This window comes from Drosophila teissieri, chromosome 2L (assembly GCF_016746235.2).
Source record: "Drosophila teissieri strain GT53w chromosome 2L, Prin_Dtei_1.1, whole genome shotgun sequence".
In the NCBI taxonomy this organism is placed as follows: domain Eukaryota; kingdom Metazoa; phylum Arthropoda; class Insecta; order Diptera; family Drosophilidae; genus Drosophila; species Drosophila teissieri.
In genome coordinates this window covers 27,891,903-27,917,277 of record NC_053029.1, presented here as the reverse complement: position 1 = coordinate 27,917,277, position 25,375 = coordinate 27,891,903, and the positions used below count along the sequence as shown (strand labels likewise).

Genomic DNA, 25,375 nt, shown 5'->3' with positions numbered 1-25,375 from the left:
TCTGGTTGCGCGTGTTACCACTCGAAGATGTCCAGGAGTATTTGTGGACATCTTTGTGTGGGAATATTGTGCCGCCGATGATGTTGTTGTTTCCCCATTGCCAGACCACCTCATCTCGCTGATTACAGCTATTGCAATATGGAGTCTCTCCATCTCCGCCTCGAACTGTGCTAATCTAGATGGTTCTCTCAGAGTTCTAACGTTCCATTCTCCAGTTCGTGTCCGTTTTGATATGCCTATGGTCGTCATCGAATTTGGGGGGCCGTTTATGTTCAATTCTCTCGTATTTGTTTCGGTAATCGATTAAGTTTTTCGACCGATCTGGTGATTGGCCAGATGCGGTTTATCCCAGTAGTGGGGCTGCCACCTAACGTCATAGGGGAGTGGCGTCTACGGTGATGCTGCTAGTCGTAGAAAAGCTAACAATCTGGTAACGCGTCAGGCGCGTTACACAGGCGCGTGCACAGGGTGCACTTGGTAACTATGTGGGGGACCCCGTTTTACTCCATATAGCGTGGAGAGGAGGTGAGGCGGTGGGGCAATAAGAAGTTGCCGAAGATTGTTGCATTAGGCATTTTGGATGGAATAATACTTTCTAAAAACTAGAAAAGTATTTTTAAGAGGAAAGTTTGTGTGGCCATGCTCTCGTCATGGGTGGGGTTTGAACACACGACCTCGTGTTTGCTATCCACTACACTACGAGGCCCCAAGTTTTTCCCAAATTATGAAAACTTTGTAGGTGCTGAATGATGTAAAAATGCTATTGAATCTTCCGATTAGGGCAGGTGCTTCACAAGCTGCAAGTTTTCAGAGTTCTGTATGTCACAAAAGTTACAAATTAGCTTGATTGCTACGGGAGCGAGCCGTATAAATGGAGAGTTGGAACGGGTGATGAACACGCTGAAAAATTGTTTGTCAGTGTTTGTCAACTAGCTTCTAGCTTCAAAGCGAACGGTCGTGTTTTTTTTTCTGCGCTCCGAATTTATTTTTGTTTTGCTAAATCCAGCGGTGGAATTTAACAAATTATTTAATCCGTACTAGTTAAAGTACCGTTCGCTTCGCGAGTGAATCTTTTGTGATTTAATTAATTCAATCTGTTCTCCTTCTGTCTTTGCGTTTTGTTTACTCTCTTTTTCGTGCGTTGTCCGTAGTGCTGTTTGGTGTTGTTTTTGTACTTAACTGCACGGTGCACCCGCTCTCTCGCTCTCCCACACAAAATCTTAAAGTGCACACTGCGCTCTTGCGGTACATTTTTTGATTTTGTCTTTTGGTACAGTGGTCAAAACCCAATTAAACATGGAAACCAATGTTGTCTGCTTCCATAACAAATGCCGTCAGGTAATAAAGCCTGATCAGTCAAAAATGACCTGTTGGCTATGTGATAGAATGGTGCACACTAAGTGCGCTGGTTTTAACGGCCGAACAAGTGATACCCTAGCTAAAGGCCCTAATCTAAAATACTGTTGTGATACTTGCCTAGGAGTTGCGAATGAAATGCAACTCTTTATGCGCCTAACTAAAGGTGGCTTGAAAGGACTGATCAGCAGTTTTGTCGTGGCTAGAGATAGTTTTCGTCGAGCTGATGATCTTCTTTCTGCGCTTGATTCACAATTTAATAGCCTCAAACTATTAGAAGAATCTCCAAAGCGCAAGAAAGCCGCTGGTGGTAGGCTGCCTGAGGGGAATGCCCCGCAACCTTCGGCAAGTGATCAACAGAACTCCACAGATGATCAGTTGACGATCGCAGCAAACCCTCAAATGTTGCTTAGATCGGCAGCTAAAAAAGATTCGGTGCAATCCGATCAATCGGTTGTGGAGGGAGTCCAGCCTGGGATTGCTACAGATTCCGTTTTGTCCGCACTGGTTTCTCAACCGGTGATTCCACCCGTCCCGAATTGTTTACCACCACAAAGGAATATTGAGTCCGGACTACCGGCACAAGTTGGCACTTCAGAAATACAACCTGCAGTGCCAAAACCCCTCTCGGTGGTTCCACTAAAGAAACAAATTTTTGTTTCTCGGCTTTCCCCTGATCAAACATCATCTGATGTACTGTCTTATATAAAAGACAAAACAAAAGCCGACAACATAAAAGTGGAAAAATTTAACTTTTCTTATGCTAGGGACATCTGCAATCTTTCAAGATAACTGTCCCAAATGAGCTATTCTCAACCATATGTTCTGGTGATTTTTGGCCGGAAAGTATGATTGTGAAAGAGTTTGAAGCTAAGATTAAAAATAGGATAAAAAGGCCCGTGGGAATTAAACTTCCCACAAGTGGCCAGATCACTGCCCCATCCTCCTCTACTACTTCTACTTCTTTATCTTCAAAAAACTAAAATCTAATCTCACTATCTGTTATCAAAATGTAAGAGGCTTGTGTAGTAAGCTAACTAATTTGTATTCTAATAGCCTTTCCTTTGCATCCCATATTATTGTGTTTACAGAGACTTGGTTAAAACCGGAGATACTTAACTCCGAAGTTCTCCCAGGTATGTACACAGTATACAGGCATGATCGTCCCTCCAGGCGGGGAGGTGGAGTCCTAATTGCTGTTAGGTCTACCCTCACGTCAGAGGAGGTACTTTTTGACGAGTTCCGTAACATAGAATTCTTATGCGTAAAGCTGTCATTTTCTGATAGCTATGTTTATATTACGTGCTCGTACATTCCGCCGTCTTCTGAATTTCCTGAATATATTAACCATTTGTCCTCTATCCAATCCGTTACAAACAGACTGTCCGATAAGGACCAACTAGTTGTCCTAGGTGACTTTAATATACCAGGCACTAAGTGGTCCACAGAGGAACAGTCAAATATTCTCCTGCCTATAGCACAGCATGACTTTATTGACGGCTTGCTTGACATATCGTTGTCGCAAGTTAATTATATTCGAAATTCTCTTGGTCGTTTATTGGATCTATGCTTTCTTACAAGTCCTGAAAGTGTGTTTCTGACTAGAGTAGCACCTCTTAGTCAACCATCCAACTTTCGAGGTGACAATCGACACAGGTACCGTAATAAAAGAGAGGCCAGAAAAGTCAACCAAACGAATTCATTATTTTCGTAAGGCAAACTTTCAGAGGTTAAATCTTTTTATATCTGGCTTTAATTGGTCCGATCTATATTCTTGCAACATAATGGCCGATGCCATAGATATTTTTTATACTGCAATTAAATCATTTTTCAACTCTTGTGTTCCGATGAACTATCCGTCTACTTCTAACAAACCTCCTTGGTTTAATAAAGAGTTGACACATCTAAGAAATGTTAAGTCCAGACTTTATATAAAATTTAAAAATACCGGTTCTCAATCTATATTTTCTAAATATGTAAGTGCTCGGTTAAATTTTACCGTGCTTAATGCTCAGTGTTATAAGAATTATTTAAACCGTTGTAAGTTCCAGTTCGCACAGGATCCCTAACAGTTTTATAATTTCGTTAACACTAAGCGCAAAACAACTAGTTACCCTTCCTCGCTATTTTTTGAAAATACTTCGGTAACATCGGATCAGGCAATAGCCGATCTATTTGCCAAGTTTTTTCAAACCACATATTCTACGTTACCTCATTCCGAACGACCTTACTCTTACGCGGTATCAAAGTCAAATTTAATATTCTGTCCCACTTTAAACGAAAGCTCACTGCTTTATGATCTTCAGCGAGTTAAGCCTATCTATTCGCCAGGTCCCGACGGAATTCCTGGCTGTGTGCTTAGATTCTGTGCGGAAGCCTTGTGCAAACCTCTACTAAAACTGTTTAACTTATCTCTAGAATCTACACAGTTCCCCCAAATATGGAAGGAGTCCTTTGTGATCCCTCTCCATAAAAAAGGTAGCAAATCGGATGCAAGCAATTACAGAGGAATCTCCAAATTGTCTGCTATCCCTAAGCTTTTTGAACACGTTATCACTCCTCATTTGCAGCACCTTTGTAGGTCAATTATTTCACCATGTCAGCATGGTTTCATGAAATGCAGATCAACAACTACTAACCTTCTGGAGCTAACCTCCTACGTAGTACCGGGTTTCAAAAATAATCTTCAAACAGATGTCATTTATACGGATTTTAGTAAAGCATTCGACTCTGTTAATCATTCACTTTTGATAAAAAAACTTGATTTATTAGGTTTCCCTGTTGATCTCCTAAATTGGATTCTAAGTTATCTGAATGGCAGGACGCAACGGGTCCTCTTTAAAAATTCTCTTTCTTGTATTCTCCGAGTCACATCCGGCGTCCCACAAGGGAGCCACCTAGGTCCGCTCCTTTTTACCTTATTTATTAACGACCTTCCCTTAATAATAAATCATTCGCGTGTACTAATGTACGCTGATGATGTAAAATTATGCTTGCAATATAAGGACATTTCTCGCCATTTGGACTTACAATCCGATCTAGATTGCTTTCAAACATGATGCCGTGATAACGTATTAAACTTAAATGGCTCTAAGAGTAAAGGTTTGACCTTTTGTCGTGCCAACTCAATGCACGCAACTTACACTTTAAGTGGGTGCTCTTTGGACAGAATAACACATGTTGATGATCTTGGTGTTCTACTGGACCCTAAACTTAAATTTTCAGACCATATTTCGTCTATTGTCAATAAGGCCAGGGGTGTGCTTGGTTTTATAAAACGGTGGTCAAAGGAATTTGATGATCCTTACATGACCAAAACCTTATTTATTTCTCTAGTCCGTCCGATCCTCGAGTATGGATCACCTGTTTGGAGTCCACAATATGAAGTTTACTCGGACCGCATTGAATCGGTTCAAAAGAACTTCTTACTTTTTGCCTTACGGCGCCTTAATTGGGATGCAAACCGTAGATTACCTCCTTATTCGAGTAGATTAATGTTAATTAACTTACCCTCCTTAGCTAACCGTAGAACGATGCTTGGAACAGTCTTTATTTTTAACCTTATTCGTGGTGAAGTGGATAGTCCCGACTTGGTTAGTCGGCTAAACTTCACTGTTCCAAGCAGATTTACTAGAAATTACGTACCTCTAATTTTTAATCATTGTAGATCTAACTATGAGTTGCATGATCCCTACAGAGTATTATGTTCTGAATATAATAGATTCAATCCTATTATCTCTAATTCTGACTCTCTGCCGTTTTTAAAGCGATCAATACTAACGTACTTAACGAATTCTTAGATATTACTACTAGCATACATATATTTCCTCGTCCTTTACTGTCTTCTATATCGCGTCTATCTTTCCGCGATTCGAGCCGTACGATACACGGCAGCGCCCCTCGGTCGGTTGGGCGGGAGGTGTGGCCGTGGGACTCGCGCGTTAAAAAAAAAAAAAAAAGTAGTGAAATCGAGGGAACAGTGGTGGTAAAACTTGGCAAAATCCAACTAACATTTGCCAAACATTAGAGATCATCTAACATTAAACATGAATTCCTCGGCATCATATGACAAATTGATATTTGATAGCACTCAGGCAACTATTAAAAAATGAAGAGAGACATCAAACCATTTTAGATCCGCTTTCGAACGAAAGGTTTCGAGCGGTAAGCTTGGCGGTAGCTTCCAGTATAGTTAATACAATATCTAGTGCAACTGCACCTATAGCAACAACAACATCAATCCTATGCTTTATACAGACAGCGGTCTGCACTTTTGCGTAGTGAAACAGTAACCAAAACACCCCGACAGAATCATCAGAGTCCCCATTTAAAATTATTGATGCACTAAAGGAGAACAACTTCAACTTCAACAACTTATACCCGTTACTCGTAGAGTAAAAGGGTATACTAGATTCGTTGAAAAGTATTGAACAGGCAGAAGGAAGCGTTTCCGACCATATAAAGTATATATATTCTTGATCAGGATCAGTAGCCGAGTCGATCTGGCCATGTCCGTCTGTCCGTCTGTCCGTATGAACGTCGAGATCTCAGGAACTACAAAAGCTAGAAAAAGCTGATTAAACATACAGACTCCAGAGACATAAACTTGCGCTGCAGTTTATTGATTCGTGTTGCCACGCCCACTCTAACGCCCACAAACCGCATAAAACTGCCACGCCCACACTTTTGAAAAATGTTTTAATATTTTTTAATTTTTGTATTAGTCTTGTAAATTTCTATCGATTTGTCAAAAAAACTTTTTGCCACGCCCACTCTACCGCCCACAAACCGCCAATAACTGTCAGTGTTGAAGACTCTCCTTCGCACTTCCACTAGCTGAGTAAACTTGCGCTGCTTCTATGTCTCTGGAGTCTTTATGCTGAATCTCAACTTTCTAGCTTTTGTAGTTCCTGAGATCTCGACGTTCAAACGGATGGACAGACGGACATGGCCAGATCGTCTCGGCTATTGATCCTTATCAAGAATATATATACTTTATATGGTCGGAAACGCTTCCTTCTGCCTGTTACATACTTTTCAACGAATCTAGTATACCCTTTTACTCTACGAGTAACGGCTATAAAAATGACCTGGTATTAACAATTCTTGTTGGTCCATCTCATTTACTACAGGGTATAATGGTCTTGAGTTTAAACATGCTTCTATTTGACATAAAAGAGTTGACATTTCTTCATATGCCAATCAATCCAATCCTCCACCAGCGACGCTGCACTCGCAAAATTTTCTTAAATGGCATAACGTAATTCTTGATCTAATTTTCTGATAGCTCCTACAAACTTTTTTCCGTTATCTGAATATATATTGCCACATTTTTCAAGTCTAGCAATGAATCTTCTGAGGGCAGCTAAAAATGTAACAAAAGTTAGATCGCTTTCCATTTTTAAATGTATAGCTTTGGTGGCCATACAAACAAATACGGCAACGTATCCTTTAAATGTTTTTTGTTCGCGATTTATTTAACACTAAAGAACATAAGGACCTGCGTAATCAAATAGTTAGCCCTATATTTTAGTAATTTCCAATTTTTTGCTGAGCAGTATTTTGCCTGTACCTGGCACACGTCACACATACACAAATATTTTTTCATTGAATTTTTTAAACCGAAATCCAATATTTTCTTTGGATGTATGTTTGCATTAAGTTTATCGCTCCATGGAATGTTTTACTATGAGTGTTTTTTAATTGATAGGTTTGTTAGGTAACATTTTTCAAAAATAATCGGTTGCTTAACTTCAAATTCTGCATTTAAGTACTGCAGTTCTCCGCCTACTCTCAGAATCCCCTACTGGTCCAAAAATCGATTCAATGACAATATTTTATTATTTGTCTTAATTGCTTTGCTGATTTTTTCGGCACTTTATCCTTTGCCTGAATTGATATTGTTGTTGTTTTTTAATAAGAACTCTTTCAGATTTTTTTTTTTTTATACAGGAAGAATAGATGGATACGCTTCAATTTTTTGTTTTTATCTGCACGAATGTATTTATGTATTCTACTATTCGTATACATTTTTATTAATTTGTAAATCGGATCCTTTGTTTTGTCATTAGGTAACTAATTTATTAAGACAGGTTCTACTAAAGACTGCTGCCGAGGCCAACGTTCTTTTGGGTCAGCTTGCCGTTTCGGACTTTTTTACTAAAGATCAGTACTGTTTAAAATACACTGCCCTAGATGCTTAATTTACTAAGCAAATGATCTGCACACAGCCCCAGTTTGAGAATTGTTGTATAGGATTGATTCTACTCTGGAGGCGTCAGCAAAGCCGTGAATGTGTATTACTGAAGAACTGTTTAAATTAATCCATCTTGGGATCCGAATTTCTGTAACAATAATACGTTTTCGTTATATTTTTCCCTATAATTTGTATCTTCTATGGATAAGTCATGATCCCATTTACTTATACATATTTATCCAAACGTTTTGAATAAAGTTTTCCTAAAATAGTAACTGGTGCTAACCATCCTAACGGTTCATACATTTTTGATAGCGTTGATAACAACGCGCTTATTTGTATGTTTTGATTCAGTAAAATCAATCTTCTACCGAATCAGGTCATCTATATAGAAGTAATTCCTAATTATTTCACTTATAGTTATACCCGTTTCTCGTAGAGTAAAAGGGTATACTAGATTCGTTGAAAAGTATGTAACAGGCAGAATGAAGCGTTTCCGACCATATAAAATATATATATTCTTGATCAGGATCAGTAGCCGAGTCGATCTGGCCATGTCCGTCTGTCCGTCTGTCCGTATGAACGTCGAGATCTCAGGAACTACAAAAGCTAGAAAAAGCTGATTAAACATACAGACTCCAGAGACATAAACTTGCGCTGCAGTTTATTGATTCATGTTGCCACGCCCACTCTAACGCCCACAAACCGCATAAAACTGCCACGCCCACACTTTTGAAAAATGTTTTGATATTTTTTAATTTTTGTATTTTGTAAATTTCTATCGATTTGCCAAAAAACATTTTGCCACGCCCACTCTAACGCCCACAAACCGGCCAAAACTGCCACGCCCACACTTTAGCTATTTTTATACCCGTTTCTCGTAGAGTAAAAGGGTATACTAGATTCGTTGAAAAGTATGTAACAGGCAGAATGAAGCGTTTCCGACCATATAAAATATATATATTCTTGATCAGGATCAATAGCGTCGTTTTTTATGCGCAAGCAGGGGACTATCTTGGCCTGTCCTTTTATTCTTTCAAACGTAAGTGCTGCAGCTGCAGCTAGAGTTGATTCTAGAACTCCAGCAAACCGATCAATGTCTTGCTCGTTTTTCAAGGGACCAAAAAAATCAGTATGGGAATAAACATATATAATTCGAACTGTCCCAGTTGGTCCTATTGCTTGTAAGCCTATACGGCTCGTAGATTATATAAAAAATATAAAAAAGCTATGTATATCCTGGTATATGGAAATTATACTTATCAGTAAGGAGTCTCTGCGAGTGTCAATCTATCAAGGTTTCTATCGGCTAAAAACTCCGTAAAATTTTAGGCTGTGCCTCAAAACGCCGGGCGCAGTACGCTTTGGTGTGGCCATATTCTTGGTAATTGGTGCACTGCACATGCTTCCTGCGCTTGCTTACGGCAAATTCCAAGAGATCAGGAATTCTGGCAGTGTCAGTACCTGGGTTCTCCAGTTGAGTGGACACTGCAACCCATATCCGTAATACATTTGAAAGCAGTTCCTTTGGGGTTAAAATCCTTGAGCTAGTTTTTTACTTAGTAATTTACTTAACAAGGCATTAACGCACGGGAAAGCTCTCTGGGACAACCGAACAAACGAGTCAACTAACACTATATTTTGGCTGTTTTCAGCGGTAAAAACAAAAAACGCCAAATTGATGGTATGTAAGGGCTTTGCCATTTGGAAAACATTAGGAACTCGGATCTTAACTGACTATAATCCCAAGAAGAAGTCTGTGGACAGCCTTCGTTTTAAAAAATCAGGAGTTTAGACACGCACCTGGTATTACAAAAGGACCGAACCATGATTTATGCAAGTGCCCCTAGAACTTCTTCTTATTATGAGTATGCCAAAAAGATTGTTGAGCGCTCTCGCTCGCTCTCTCACTAGGTGAGTAACGGGTATCTGATAGTAAAGAAACTCGAATATAGCGTTCTCTCTTGCAAATCTAACAAACAAATCTCATAAGATTGACCCTACCAAACAAATTCCGTCAAGCACCATCGAACCAATGCCAAATTTGCAATAACACAGATACATCTATTAAACACAATGCAAACGAATGCATAATCTTTTATAACCTGCGATCACAAATTTCCTATAGTTGCTCAAAAATCCCATAATTATAAAAATATAATAATTTAAAGAGATATAGGTGTTGAATACCTATAAAATCTATATTCAATATATGAATACCGAAATACATCGGTAACAATGTTAGAATGCAACCCAAAGCCATTGCAGTGTACAAATAAATATAGTTTTTATAAAAACAAAGTGATTTTTCTAGTTAAACATATTTTTACGAAAGTAAGCATAAAACACTAAAAAATTACCTTGTGAATGCTTACAAATCCATCCGTAGAATTAGTTTTGTTTGTTTGAAGGCTGCTCATTTTTGTAGTAATAATTATTTCTGGTAAAATTTGACTGAATGTTTTTTGCTTTTCTCCATTAATTTCAGTAGAACCCTCCAAAGGTATAATCTTTAATACTATATTAGAGATGTGTTTTTTCAATCCGTTTTGATTTCTTGAACAACGAAATACTTCTCCATAAGCCCCTTCACCTATTTTAATAGTATTCAACAATTTATGTTGTTCATATGCAGCATTAAACGGAAGAGGTATAGACTGATCGCAATATTTCAGTACTTTTTCTTCACATTTGTTTTTAAATTTGTGTTCGCCATTTAAAATTAATGACTTTCGATCCTGACATATTGAGCTTCGTTCTACATTTTTGTTGAAATTTATTTCAGTTAATTTAGTTCGGATAAAATTGTTTAGCGATTTTCGCCACTTTCCCGGTTTTAATACAATCGAAGAAGGGTGCACAAAAGTAACCATCTTAAATGAGTTACTCAACTGTCTTTTCCCGAAATTAGAACATTTATTTGGGCTGCCATTTATGTTTAGAAATGGACTTTTAACATTTACATTTAAATTGGCGTCTTTAGTATCAGTGTCGCTACTGTCTTCCAAACCTTCAAGTTTCAAGCGAGTAATTGGAGAGAGGCCGCAATTAAATAATACTGCGCCTAATCGTTTGTCGCAAGGAGTTGACATAGAATCACTGGGGCAATGCACTTTAATGAAGCAATCTTCACAAGTCAAAGGTTTGACTTCGTGATCGGGTTCTTTTATTTCTATGTAGCTGCTATTTTCAACACTGGAGTCAATGTTATATGATAATCTAACAGATTGTGTTACAATATTCATTTTACGTAGTTTCCTAGAAGGCAACCTATTATTTCAATTGTAATGCATTACATGGGCTTACTCTTACGTTCTGGAGTCCAAAAGTTCATCAAACGGATCACTCCATTTACCTTTCTCTGAAGAATATTCCATTTTTGTTTTGCTGATTTACTACAGATTTTAAATTTTGGAAGCATTACGATAGATATATGATGCTTCGATAACACCTGTGATCGATAACGTTATTCTTAGATTATAGGGTTGACCCACAGTTTTTCGGGTTTTTTTTCCATCTACATTATTTATGCCATTGACTTGGAACCTGATAACTAAAGAAAACAATTTAAACAAGATAGAACGCTATAGACGGGTTCCCCGACTATCTGATACCCGTTACTCAGCTGGTGAAAGTGCGAAGAGAAATTACAACACTGGCGGTTTGTGGGCGTTAGAGTGGGCGTGGCAAAAAGATTTTTGGTATATAGAGTTAAATTTACAAGACGAACAAAAATGTGAAAAAATTTCACAACATTTTTCAGAAAAGGGTATACTAGATTCGTTGAAAAGTATGTAACAGGCAGAAGGAAGCGTTTCCGACCATGAAAAGTATATATATTCTTGATCAGGATCAATAGCCGAGACGATCTGACCATGTCCGTCTGTCCGTCCGTCCGTCTGTCCGTCCGTATGAACGTCGAGATCTCAGGAACTTCAAAAGCTAAAGAGGGCAGATTAAGCATACAGACTCCAGAGACATAGAAGCAGCGTAAGTTTGTCGATTCATGTTGCGACGCCCACAAACCGCCCAAAACTGCCACGCCCACATTTTTTAAAAATGTTTTGATATTTTTTCATTTTTGTATTAGTCTTGTAAATTTGTATCGATTTCCCAAAAAACTTTTTGAATTAATCTTCAAAATTTTTATTGATTTGTCAAAAATAAATTTTGCCACGCCCACTCTAACGCCCACAAGCCGGCAACAACTGTCAGTGTTGACAGCTGAGTAACGGGTATCAGATAGTCGGGGAACTCGACTATACCGTTCTCTCTTGTTGTAATTAGGATAGAGAAACATTACTTTTGCGGACACGAGAAGATTCTTAAGTTTTTCAAAAACAGAACGTTGTTTATCATCAAATTAAAAATTTTGTCTAGTGACTGGTCTAGTGACATTTCTTTTTTCCCCTTTGAGAATATAATTTAAGGGTCTAGCTATAGAGGCGAAGTCCTTTATGAAATGGCGATAATAATTTGCTAGTCCCGAAGAAAAATAACAATAAAGGAAATAAAAAGATTAACGATTTCTTTTTCTAAAAGGCACAACTAAATTATAAAACTGCTTTGCGTCCTGAGCCAACTGGTTCTTAAATCGGTATACCGAATTGAAAAATGTAATTATGTTAAACATTGAAACTAAAATTTTCTAATCGCTTCCTTCTACCTGTTACATACTTTTCTACGATTCTAGTTACTCTTCAAGTAGCGGTTATAATAATAGAAAATAAACCATAGATTCCTTGTTTTTAGTTATGTATATACACTACACTACTTTATACTCTAGACACAATCTAATTTCTGTTTTATTTTATTGAAAATCGAAAATAATATATTTTATTATATAGCTGCCATAGGAACTGTCAGAAAAAGTATTTGATAATTAATGTAAATGAAATTCTAACCTCAATAGTTTTGGCAGGACGCAAAGGGTCATTTAGGTATTCTTTTAGTACTGACTTTTTGTCGTGTTAACACAATACACGCGTCTCATAGGTGCTCTAAAACCTTATTAATTTCCATATTCGCTACAAAAAAGTTTTTACTGCTTGCTTGGATCCATCTTTGTTGGTAGTCTTATTCGTATCTTATTAATAGTCCCCTACTTGGTTAGTTGTCTTAACTTTTTTGTTACAAATAGATTAGCTAAAATTGCGTTTGGTTATTTTTCAATTACTTAATTTCTAACTATGAGTTGCTTATAGGGATCACATAATATTTTGTTGATACTATAATAAACTTTAGACCATTATCTGCCGCTCTTTAAGCGAGCATTACTAAATTTTAAGCATAATACTAGATTTTACTTATTTAATCTTACGGCATTTAATTTTGTGCTCCCTGCTTCTTATTTGTGCATCATTATTTGTGCTATCGTATCCTAACCAAGCAGCGCAAATGACCATACTCAGCTATAGCTCTATTGGACATTCTTAGAAAATTATCTATTTATTCTCAAACCCAATATCACGTTTTCATATAAAGTTCAGTTAGATTTTATTAATATATATTATGATATTTTCTGGACAAGTTTTATTTGCAGAAATCTATGTGTTTCGAAGATACAATGGAGCCCTACAAATAATTTGTCAGAATCCCAGCTGTGCTCGCTCTACTTTGCCGATGTTGCTACTCGATGCATTGCCACATAGGTCCATATGGGTTTTAGGAACGGAGTTATCCAGGCTTAGGAGCGAACGTTTTTAAGCCGGAGCAGATCCCTTGCTTTTTGTCTCTGGTCTCAACCCAGAGCTGGAAGCTCAGGAAGAGCGTAACCTGTTTCATTTATCAATTGGCAAGCCATAGCTCTACTCATGTGAAATAAAGGATTAGTTGCATATAGCTTTTCCTGGGCATCTGGATCGTTTCAGTATTGGCGTTTCGTCAGTGAATGTGGATATTGTTAGCTGGCAGTCTGTTAGGATATCCGTCGTATATAGCGTTCTGTAAACAGAAGTCCACACAGTCATACTCATTCGATAGTTGCTTGAGCAACGTCTAAGAAAAAATGTTCAAAATCAGTGAGAATTTCAGTTGCGCTCAATTCGGGCAGCTGCTTAAGGAGAGAGAACTACTAGAGCCTTTTTTCGAATTTAAAAATTTGGTCTTTTTACACATTTATTTAAGGATATTGTATAGACATTTCGCCGCTGACATCGTAGATTGGGTAAGAGATGCTATGCACATATTTAGTATGAACTCAACAAACCAAACATATTCTTACTCAGGAGGGTTTTTTGTCGTCGATGAACTAATTTCTTTTGGAAATTCAGATATTAATCCTGTCAAAAAGGGTTTAATAATGTTTTGTTTCTAAAATCTTTTGTCTATATACATACATACAAAATTTGTATGCTCTTTATAATGAACCCCAGATGATAAAAATAGGCTTAGTACTTTTTTGTTTTCACTCACACAATTGTGAAAAACATGATGACGTGTAAAGTTTGCGATAATGGAAAGACTTGCTCGGCGCCTGTAACTTCCTTTACAAATTCGAGAATTAGCTTTTGAAACTTTGACACGATATTCTGAGGCAATATACCAATTGATTTAAACAATAAAAAATTTAATTTTTTTTAATTGTCTTAAGGTAGTTCCCTCTTAATAGCTTTATGTCTGCCCGATAGCCAAATTGGTGCGATAGGAAAGACATATAAATATGCTTTTTGCCTATATGATGACTGTGTTTTCTCCTTCCCCTAAGAATCATTCCTATGACCGATTTCTTAAAATTTTTAGGGAAGTATCAAATGTAAGTAACTGCGTTGAAGAGCAAGCAGATGTGTATAACTGCACACTTTCGGGGTTATTAAGTCGAAGCCATACGATTTTTATACCCGTTACTCGTAGAGTAAAAGGGTATACTAGATTCGTTGAAAAGTATGTAACAGGCAGAAGGAAGTGTTTCCGACCATATAAAGTATATATATTCTTGATCAGGATCAGTAGCCGAGTCGATCTGGCCATGTCCGTCTGTCCGTCCGTCTGTCTGTCCGTCTGTCCGTCCGTCTGTCCGTCCGTCTGTCCGTATGAACGTCGAGATCTCAGGAACTACAAAAGCTAGAAAGTTGAGATTAAGCATACAGACTCCAGGGACATAGACGCAGCGCAAGTTTGTCGATTCATGTTGCCACGCCCACTCTAACGCCCACAAACCGCCTAAAACTGCCACGTCCACACTTTTGAAAAATGTTTCGAAATTTTTAATTTTTGCATTAGTCTTGTAAATTTCTAACGATTTGCCAAAAAACTTTTTGCCACGCCCCCTCTAACGCCCACAAACCGCCCAAAGCTGCCACGCCCACACTTTTGAAAAATGTTTTGATATTTTTTCATTTTTGTATTAGTCTTGTAAATTTCTATCGATTTGCCAAAAAACTTTTTGCCACGCCCACTCTAACGCCCACAAACCGCCCAAAGCTGCCACGCCCACACTTTTTAAAAATGTTTTGATATTTTTTCATTTTTGTATTAGTCTTGTAAATTTCTATCGATTTGCCAAAAAACTTTTTGCCACGCCCACTCTAACGCCCACAAAACCGCCAAAAACTGTATACGCTGAAGACTCTCCTTTGCACTTCGAATAGCTGAGTAACGGGTATCAGATAGTCGGGGAACTCGACTATAGCGTTCTCTCTTGTTCAAATTGATTTTTATACCCATCACTCGTAGAGTGAGAGGTTATACTAGATTTGTTGAAAAGCATGTAACAGGCGGAAGGAAGCGCTTCCGACCATATATAGTATATATATTCTTGATCAGGATCAATAGCCGGGTCGATTTGGTCATGTCCGTCTGTCCGTCCGTCTGTCTGTCCGTATGAACGTCGAGATCTCAGAAACTATAAAAGCTAGAAAGTTGAGATTCAGCATACAGACTCTAGAGCCATAGACGCAGCGCATGCTTATTGCCACGCCCACTCTAACGCCCACCAACCGCCAAAAACTGTCAGTGTTAAAATCTCTTCTTCGCATTTCCAATAGCTGAGTAACGGGTAACAGATAGTCGGGGAACTTGACTATACCGTTCTCTCTTCTTTTAATATTAAATGTCGTTGGAGTTTAATTCTTGATTATTCAATGAACATATGTAGTTTTAAAAAAGTATATTTAGTTCCTTAAACTACGAACCTGGCTTGATTTAGTCCTGGTTCACGGCAACCTGAATGAAGATTGTACGCCTGCACCAACGTGCATAGAGGCAATTGCATCCACTAGTTTACGGGCTGGTAGAGAGTACATGTAATGAAAAGTAAATCAGTACAAGTTGGGAAGTATTTGAAAGCATCATGTATATACGTTACAACAATCATTAACGATTACGTGGCCAACGAAAAACATATATTTAATGCATCACATCAAGAATAAATTAATACTACTCCTAACGTATTTTAGTTGTACGTTGGTAGTTAACGTTCTATATTGAAAATGGGCCGTAAATTCAGTGTTCAACTTAACAAATTTTGACTATGCATATTTTCGGCAATTAGTTGACATGTCATATTTGGTGTAAATTGTCAGTAATTATTTTTGTTAATATTAAATGTCGGTAGTCTTTAATTCTTGACTATCCAATGAACATATGTAGTTTTAAAAAATATAGGTAATTCCTAAACTACGAACCTGGCTTGGTTTGGTCCTGGTTCACGGCATCCTGAATGCATATTGTTTAATTTAACGTGCGAGTCCCACGGCCACACCTCCCGCCCAACCGACCGAGGGGAGCTGCCGTGTATCGTACGGCTCGAATCGCGGGAAGATAGACGCGATATAGAAGACAGTAAAGGACGAGGAAATATATGTATGCTAGTAGTAATATCTAAGAATTCGTTAAGTGCGTTAGTATTGATCGCTTTAAAAACGGCAGAGAGTCAGAATTTGAGATAATAGGATAGAATCTATTATAGTCAGAACATAATACTCTGTAGGGATCATGCAACTCATAGTTTTCTAGTAAATCTGCTTGGAACAGTGAAGTTTAGCCGACTAACCAAGTCGGGACTATCCACTTCACCACGAATAAGGTTAAAAATAAAGACTGTCCCAAGCATCGTTCTACGGTTAGCTAAGGAGGGTAAGTTAATTAACATTAATCTACTCGAATAAGGAGGTAATCTACGGTTTGCATCCCAATTAAGGCGCCGTAAGGCAAAAAGTAAGAAGTTCTTTTGAACCGATTCAATGCGGTCCGAGTAAACTTCATATTGTGGACTCCAAACAGGTGATCCATACTCGAGGATCGGACGGACTAGAGAAATAAATAAGGTTTTGGTCATGTAAGGATCATCAAATTACTTTGACCACCGTTTTATAAAACCAAGCACACCCCTGGCCTTATTGACAATAGACGAAATATGGTCTGAAAATTTAAGTTTAGGGTCTAGAAGAACACCAAGATCATCAACATGTGTTATTCTGTCCAAAGAGCACCCACTTAAAGTGTAAGTTGCGTGCATTGAAGTGGCACGACAAAAGGTCAAACCTTTACTCTTAGAGCCATTTAAGTTTAATACGTTATCACGGCATCATGTTTGAAAGCAATCTAGATCGGATTGTAAGTCCAAATGGCGAGAAATGTCCTTATATTGCAAGCATAATTTTACATCATCAGCGTACATTAGTACACGCGAATGATTTATTATTAAGGGAAGGTCGTTAATAAATAAGGTAAAAAGGAGCGGACCTAGGTGGCTCCCTTGTGGGACGCCGGATGTGACTCGGAGAATACAAGAAAGAGAATTTTTAAAGAGGACCCGTTGCGTCCTGCCATTCAGATAACTTAGAATCCAATTTAGGAGATCAACAGGGAAACCTAATAAATCAAGTTTTTTTTATCAAAAGTGAATGATTAACAGAGTCGAATGCTTTACTAAAATCCGTATAAATGACATCTGTTTGAAGATTATTTTTGAAACCCGGTACTACGTAGGAGGTTAGCTCCAGAAGGTTAGTAGTGGTTGATCTGCGTTTCATGAAACCATGCTGACATGGTGAAATAATTGACCTACAAAGGTGCTGCAAATGAGGAGTGATAACGTGTTCAAAAAGCTTAGGGATAGCAGACAATTTGGAGATTCCTCTGTAATTGCTTGCATCCGATTTGCTACCTTTTTTATGGAGAGGGATCACAAAGGACTCCTTCCATATTTGGGGGAACTGTGTAGATTCTAGAGATAACTTAAACAGTTTTAGTAGAGGTTTGCACAAGGCTTCCGCACAGAATCTAAGCACACAGCCAGGAATTCCGTCGGGACCTGGCGAATAGATAGGCTTAACTCGCTGAAGATCATAAAGCAGTGAGCTTTCGTTTAAAGTGGGACAGAATATTAAATTTGACTTTGATACCGCGTAAGAGTAAGGTCGTTCGGAATGAGGTAACGTAGAATATGTGGTTTGAAAAAACTTGGCAAATAGATCGGCTATTGCCTGATCCGATGTTACCGAAGTATTTTCAAAAAATAGCGAGGAAGGGTAACTAGTTGTTTTGCGCTTAGTGTTAACGAAATTATAAAACTGTTAGGGATCCTGTGCGAACTGGAACTTACAACGGTTTAAATAATTCTTATAACACTGAGCATTAAGCACGGTAAAATTTAACCGAGCACTTACATATTTAGAAAATATAGATTGAGAACCGGTATTTTTAAATTTTATATAAAGCCTGGACTTAACATTTCTTAGATGTGTCAACTCTTTATTAAACCAAGGAGGTTTGTTAGAAGTAGACGGATAGTTGACACAAGAGTTGAAAAATGATTTAATTGCAGTATAAAAAATATCTATGGCATCGGCCATTATGTTGCAAGAATATAGATCGGACCAATTAAAGCCAGATATAAAAAGATTTAACCTCTGAAAGTTTGCCTTAAGAAAATAATGAATTCGTTTGGTTGACTTTTCTGGCCTCTCTTTTATTACGGTACCTGTGTCGATTGTCACCTCGAAAGTTGGATGGTATGGATCTTCTGGTTGACTAAGAGGTGCTACTCTAGTCAGAAACACACTTTCAGGACTTGTAAGAAAGCATAGATCCAATAAACGACCAAGAGAATTTCGAATATAATTAACTTGCGACAACGATATGTCAAGCAAGCCGTCAATAAAGTCATGCTGTGCTATAGGCAGGAGAATATTTGACTGTTCCTCTGTGGACCACTTAGTGCCTGGTATATTAAAGTCACCTTGGACAACTAGTTGGTCCCTATCGGACAGTCTGTTTGTAACGGATTGGATAGCGGACAAATGGTTAATATATTCAGGAAATTCAGAAGACGGCGGAATGTACGAGCACGTAATATAAACATAGCTATCAGAAAATGACAGCTTTACGCATAAGAATTCTATGTTACGGAACTCGTCAAAAAGTACCTCCTCTGACGTGAGGGTAGACCTAACAGCAATTAGGACTCCACCTCCCCGCCTGGAGGGACGATCATGCCTGTATACTGTGTACATACCTGGGAGAACTTCGAGTTTAGTATCTCCGGTTTTAACCAAGTCTCTGTAAACACAATAATATGGGATGCAAAGGAAAGGCTATTAGAATACAAATTAGTTAGCTTACTACACAAGCCTCTTACATTTTGATAACAGATAGTGAGACTAGATTTTAGTTTTTTGAAGATAAAGAAGTAGAGAGGAGGATGGGGCAGTGATCTGGCCACTTGTGGGAAGTTTAATTCCCACGGGCCTTTTTATCCTATTTTTAATCTTAGTTTCAAACTCTTTCACAATCATACTTTCCGGCCAAAAATCACCAGAAAATATGGTTGAGAATAGCTCATTTGGGACAGTTATCTTGAAAGATGAGATGTCCCTAGCATAAGAAAAGTTAAATTTTTCCACTTTTATGTTGTCGGCTTTTGTTTTGTCTTTTATATAAGACAGTACATCAGATGATGTTTGATCAGGGGAAAGCCGAGAAACAAAAATTTGTTTCTTTAGGGGAACCACCGAGAGGGGTTTTGGCACTGCAGGTTGTATTTCTGAAGTGCCAACTTGTGCCGGTAGTCCGGACTCAATATTCCTTTGTGGTGGTAAACAATTCGGGACGGGTGGAATCACCGGTTGAGAAACCAGTGCGGACAAAACGGAATCTGTAGCAATCCCAGGCTGGACTCCCTCCACAACCGATTGATCGGATTGCACCGAATCTTTTTTAGCTGCCGATCCAAGCAACATTTGAGGGTTTGCTGCGATCGTCAACTGATCAGCTGTGGAGTCCTGTTGATCACTCGCCGAAGGTTGCGGGGCATTCCCCTTAGGCAGCCTACCACCAGCGGCTTTCTTGCGCTTTGGAGATTCTTCTAATAGTTTGAGGCTATTAAATTGTGAATCAAGCGCAGAAAGAAGATCATCAGCTCGACGAAAACTATCTCTAGCCACGCCAAAACTGCTGATCAGTCCTTTCAAGCCACCTTTAGTTTGGCGCATAAAGAGTTGCATTTCATTCGCAACTCCTAGGCAAGTATCACAACAGTATTTTAGATTAGGGCCTTTAGCTAGGTCATCACTTGTTCGGCCGTTAAAACCAGCGCACTTAGTGTGCACCATTCTATCACATAGCCAACAAGTCATTTTTGACTGATCAGGCTTTATTACCTGACGGCATTTGTTATGGAAGCAGACAACATTGGTTTCCATGTTTAATTGGGTTTTGACCACTGTACCAAAAGACAAAATCAGAAAATGTACCGCAAGAGCGCAGTGTGCACTTTAAGATTTTGTGTGGGAGAGCGAGAGAGCGGGTGCACCGTGCAGTTAAGTACAAAAACAACACCACACAGCACTACGGACAACGCACGAAAAAGAGAGTAAACAAAACGCAAAGACAGAAAGAGAACAGATTGAATTAATTTATTAAAATAATGCACATATCACAAAAAATTTACTCGCGAAGCGAACGGCACTTTAACTAGTACGGATTATGAAATTGAATTATTAAATAATTTGTTAAATTCCACCGCTGGATTTAGCAAAACAAAAATAAATTCGGAGCGCAGAAAAAAAACTTACTTGAGTACTCACAAGCCTAACTCGCAATTCGGCGTGCCGAAACGGTTTCAACAGAGTGAATTGCGCATTGGCTAGCGTTGTTTTCGTTCTATGCGAAATGAGTGAAATTCAAACCAAAGCGTAATGAATAGAATGAGTGAATGTAGAGTAAATGTTTAATGTACTTGGATAACATTTCGGCATACTCGTCGTTCATGGCTTGCATAGGCAGCAGAGCAGCAAATTTAATGATGAGAATGCAGAGCTCGGACGAAAGCGTAAGATTTAGTAAATTGCGTACATACAACATAATATAACACATTAATAGTAGAGCATTTTCAGATGCTAGAAATTTAATTTCAGAAAAACGATGTGTTATTGCTAACAATTCTGATACTATAGACAAAATTATGTTTCTGCATTCAGTAATTGAAATAGAAAATAAATAAATTACATACATATACTGTATATAATAATTAATCCATGACTTTTTATTTTTCTATGTCTTGTATTAAAAAGCCAAAGAAAAACGAAAAAACAAACACGCAATAAATTTGACGTCGCCAATGCGGCGCCCAGTTAATCGTCTCGGTTATTCCGAGTACTCGGTCGCGAGTACTTATTCGTGCATTGCTTCGCCGTTCGTATATAGTAAATTTTTGACTCGTGTCTTCACCACATTTGCAAAAACCAAACTTTGAGTGAGAGTACAAAATGCTGCTTTGACTGTATTCATGCAGACCGCTATTACGAATACGAGGACAAAGTGCGAAAAAAGTAGACAAAGGACAAAGACTAAGCATTTTTGTTGTTTTATTGCGTTTCTCTTTACTTGTATTTTTATACACGTTACTCGTAGAGTAAAAGGGTATACTAGATTCGTTGAAAATTATGTAACAGGCAGAAGGAAGCGTTTCCGACCATATAAAGTATATATATTTTTGATCAGGATCAATAGCCGAGTCGATCTGGCCATGTCTGTCTGTCCGTCCGTCTGTCCGTATGAACGTCGAGATCTCAGGAACTATAAAAGCTAGAAAGTTGAGATTAGACATGCACACTCCAGAGATATATGTAGACGCAGCGCAAGTTTTTCCATTCATGTTGCCACGCCCACAAACCGCCCAAAACTGCCAGGCCCACACTTTTGAAAAAAGTTATGAAATTGTTTCACAAATTAGTTCGTCTTGTAAATTTAACTCTATTTACCAATTGCAGATGTTCGTATTTTTTCTACCAGAATAAATCAGCACGACTATTGATACGGAAATTTATATAGACTTATAGAGTTAAAAAAAAAAAAATAAAATACTTGTTTGCTATACTCTACAGGAACACTTCCTCTTCTATAGTTACAATACATTCAGAATCGCTCAATAGAACTTTTCTTTATAACTAGTTCGGGAAATTATCCAGAAATAATCCTGAGTAAGTTTTCGATAGTATTGTATCATAAATATTATAAAATACTTGGCTTGAAAAACTTTCAGAAGTCTTTTCGGGAATGCATCCACGGGAAGTATATGAGTCCGACGTCCGTCAAAATGGAATTGTAACTTTCAATTTCGTGGAACACCTTCCACTAGAAGAAGAGTTGAAAAACAAAAGGGTTCCGGAATAATTTCACTTCCGACTGGGTATGCTTTCATATGCACGGTATTCCAGTCGGAAATTCGGTACAGAAAAAAAAAATTATTCTTTTCTCATTTTCTTTGATTCTTTTCCCACAGAACACAAAAAAACATTGAATTAGAAGGCCTTTGCTCGTGCTCTAATATAATGCATTTTGTTAAACTATTTTTAGTAGAGTCACGAGAAAAAATCCAAAGCTTAACGATTGCTCATGTTTTGCAATCGTGTCTCTTCGCGTACAAGCCAAAACCGAACACATTAATGTATATGTCAAAACCATGCTTTGTCTAACAACAGTTTTTACAGAAATCCTTTCGTATTTTTCAATTTTATTCAAATTACACAATGTGCTCTTTTAAAACCTTGTAGAAATTCATAAAAGAATTATATAGGATTTTATAAATTTATGTTTCATTTTTATTTTATATTAATGTGGGAATGTGAGAAATAAATATAATAAAATAATCGCAATACTCATATGTAAAAAAATATAACTTTATTTTACTGAATGATTACAATATTTATTCTTGAGAAGAACACCGACCGATTATAATTTGGCCTCAAACTGAACTCTAATAATTACTCTGATTTGATTGACGTTCAAGCCTCGGTTTCGAGCTTTTCTAATATGGACTTTAGACTTTAGGGATCTGATCAAATGAAGAGAGAAAGCTTTTGAGTTGCTGACTTTAATTGTCTTTGCATTTCTCTTGGATTCAAGTGCATTCGCTCTTGGATACAAGTGCTCTTAGATTCTTATAATTTTGTTTATTGCAATCTAATACTTCTGTTTTTCGGGATTGCGAGTCAGAGCTTTGAACGTGGGAATCGTGACGATGGTGCAAGTGCTTAAGCAAGGAATGTTTAAATTAGGCAACGGATGTTTAGTTTACCAGTGGGGACTTATCAGGAGTTTGGGTTTTTCCACTCAACCTTGTCTTGAGAATCATATGACAGTCTTATTCTTATCTGGTAACTGTTGGGTACGATCAGAGTAGTGTAGGGTGTGTTTGGGTGTACGTGTTATTGTGTAGGCATGTGCTTAAGTCTTAGGGACTTATGGATATGTCACTCCCCCAATCATTGACTTTGGCCTGTCCTCAGGTCGTTAAATTTGGATATACCGTAATATTGTTTTCTGGTTGTATATTTTCCTTGGCATTAGTTTCAAGGTGCGGATGTTCTTCTTTTTGTTTACAATATTTAACAATAATTTTCTTAGGTATATTTTTAAACTTATATGCTAGATACAGGGTCAAACTAATTATCATGATGACAAATGTTCTAATGCATTTAATTAGGAAAAAGCTGTAGTGTTTCACATGGAATTTTATAATTTCTCTTGTTTGTAAGTGATCTATTGGTTCTAAACGTGTAACATTGTTGGCGATATAAATCGTTTGTGTAAAATTTGCAACATTATTAGAAATTAGGAATTCAGCTATTTGCATGGTACAATTTTTAATTTTAATGATGTTGTTTCCTAATATTAATTTTTTGTTGTTTGTACAATCTTGGTTGACAACTGTTTCAGGAATATTCCATGTTAAATGTATATTTGGTTCTATATAATTTATTTGGAAATTTCAATGGGTTTTAATGTATTTGCACTGAGTTTGCTCTTGTTTGATAAATCCAACAATACACTTGTCGAATATTAATTTATCTGTATCTTTATGAAATACTTGGTTATTGAATAAATAGAATTTATCGAATATTTGCTCGGTTAGAATATAGTTATGTTCATCTGGGTACGGAACTATTTGAAATATCGAAACTTTAGTGACCTCGCTAGGAACGTGGGACATAATCAAAATTTCGTTCGTGTCTGTCTTGAGCCAAGTTGATGTTTTTATCTTTAGCATTTTCGCCGAAATAATCGTAATCGTCATAATGTTTTGGTAATTTTGGGTTAAAGATTCCTAATCTGGTTAATTGCATACCCAACTCGATATCTTCTATGTATTCTGTAAACTGCTGTAGGTTAAATATCAATTCTGTTCTTTTTTCACCTTGAGCTTATTAATTATGTCTATACCGCTGTTGATTACATCGATAATCATGTTTAGATCATGGGTTTTCAGGGAGTCTTCTGACATGTTATTAATTTTTTCCTCTAGCGCGTCCCTGTTCTCTTCATCTAATGTACCATATAAATATTTTTATGCCTTCCCTACTACGTTCAAAAGACCTCTTTTGTTTCGGCTAATAATTCTTAATCCATTTATTTACCGTTTTATTTTAGTTACTAAATATGGTATCTGAGGTACATTGGGATAGTCGTTTGCTTCAGTTACTAGATTTTCGAACATAAGCTGTAGCATATCTACCCTTCCATATATCAAAGAATGGGTATGTCTTAACGTTTGTACATAGTCACATTGTGCCAGACTAAATAAAGACATACAAATACCCAAAATGACCAACAACAATAATATAAGCATTCCAGCGCCCAAGAAATATGATCGAACGCTTATACATAAGCCGATCGCGGAGCCTGGGAATGCTGAGCATGCACTTTGCAGCTCAAGTGGTCAAGCCATACATAAACATATGCATGCCTTCTGCATACATATGTATATGTATAAATGCAATTCAGAAATATATAGAGATAAGCAATATATGTGCGGGTTAGCTGAACCCAAAATCAGCTCAGAAGATTCATTCAAATAAAGAACCATGAAGTGACCGGATCGCTCTCTCTCTTTTGACAAAGATATATTATATTAATTACATGGCGATAATATATTAATTACATGGCGACCGTGACTTAAAGAACCAAACTGTGAGTGAAATTTTGATTTCTGGCAGTGTATGCAGCGCACCACCCGGAAGGGGAAGACCTCCGCCACAGCCGTCTACATCATAAACGGCAAATTAATAATTTGTACAATCCGGAAGAGAACCCGGACCGAAGTGATTTAATGTGTAAAAAAAAATACCGTGTAAATGAATGGCGGATGAGCCAGAATTCGAAAAAGCGGAGCCAAAAAGGCAGAAAGATCCGCCAACATTAAAAGAAGCTTTAGAAAACCCAACAGACGGACCACGCCCACTCACAATAGCTGAGTATCGGGCTCGACAGCAAAAGAAAATAATTAAAAAACATAAAAGAAGTGGCCGTCGGGTCAAGCTTCTCCAACAACGGCGGCTGGTCAAAGAAATGACCCAGCTCGCCAAAGATGAAGAGAACCGG

The 25,375-nt window shown here is 37.7% G+C and overlaps 1 protein-coding gene across 1 annotated transcript in view; it reads right to left on the bottom strand.

Moving 5' to 3' along the window:
• LOC122624942 (serine/threonine-protein kinase haspin homolog) overlaps nucleotides 1-10,966 on the bottom strand; it is a 32,001-nt gene extending 21,035 nt beyond the window's left edge. Inside the window, exon 1 of the mRNA XM_043804727.1 lies at nucleotides 10,908-10,966. The gene's annotated coding sequence lies outside the window, so the exon portion shown is untranslated. The remainder of the gene's footprint in view (nucleotides 1-10,907) is intronic.
• Nucleotides 10,967-25,375: the final 14,409 nt, after the last annotated feature.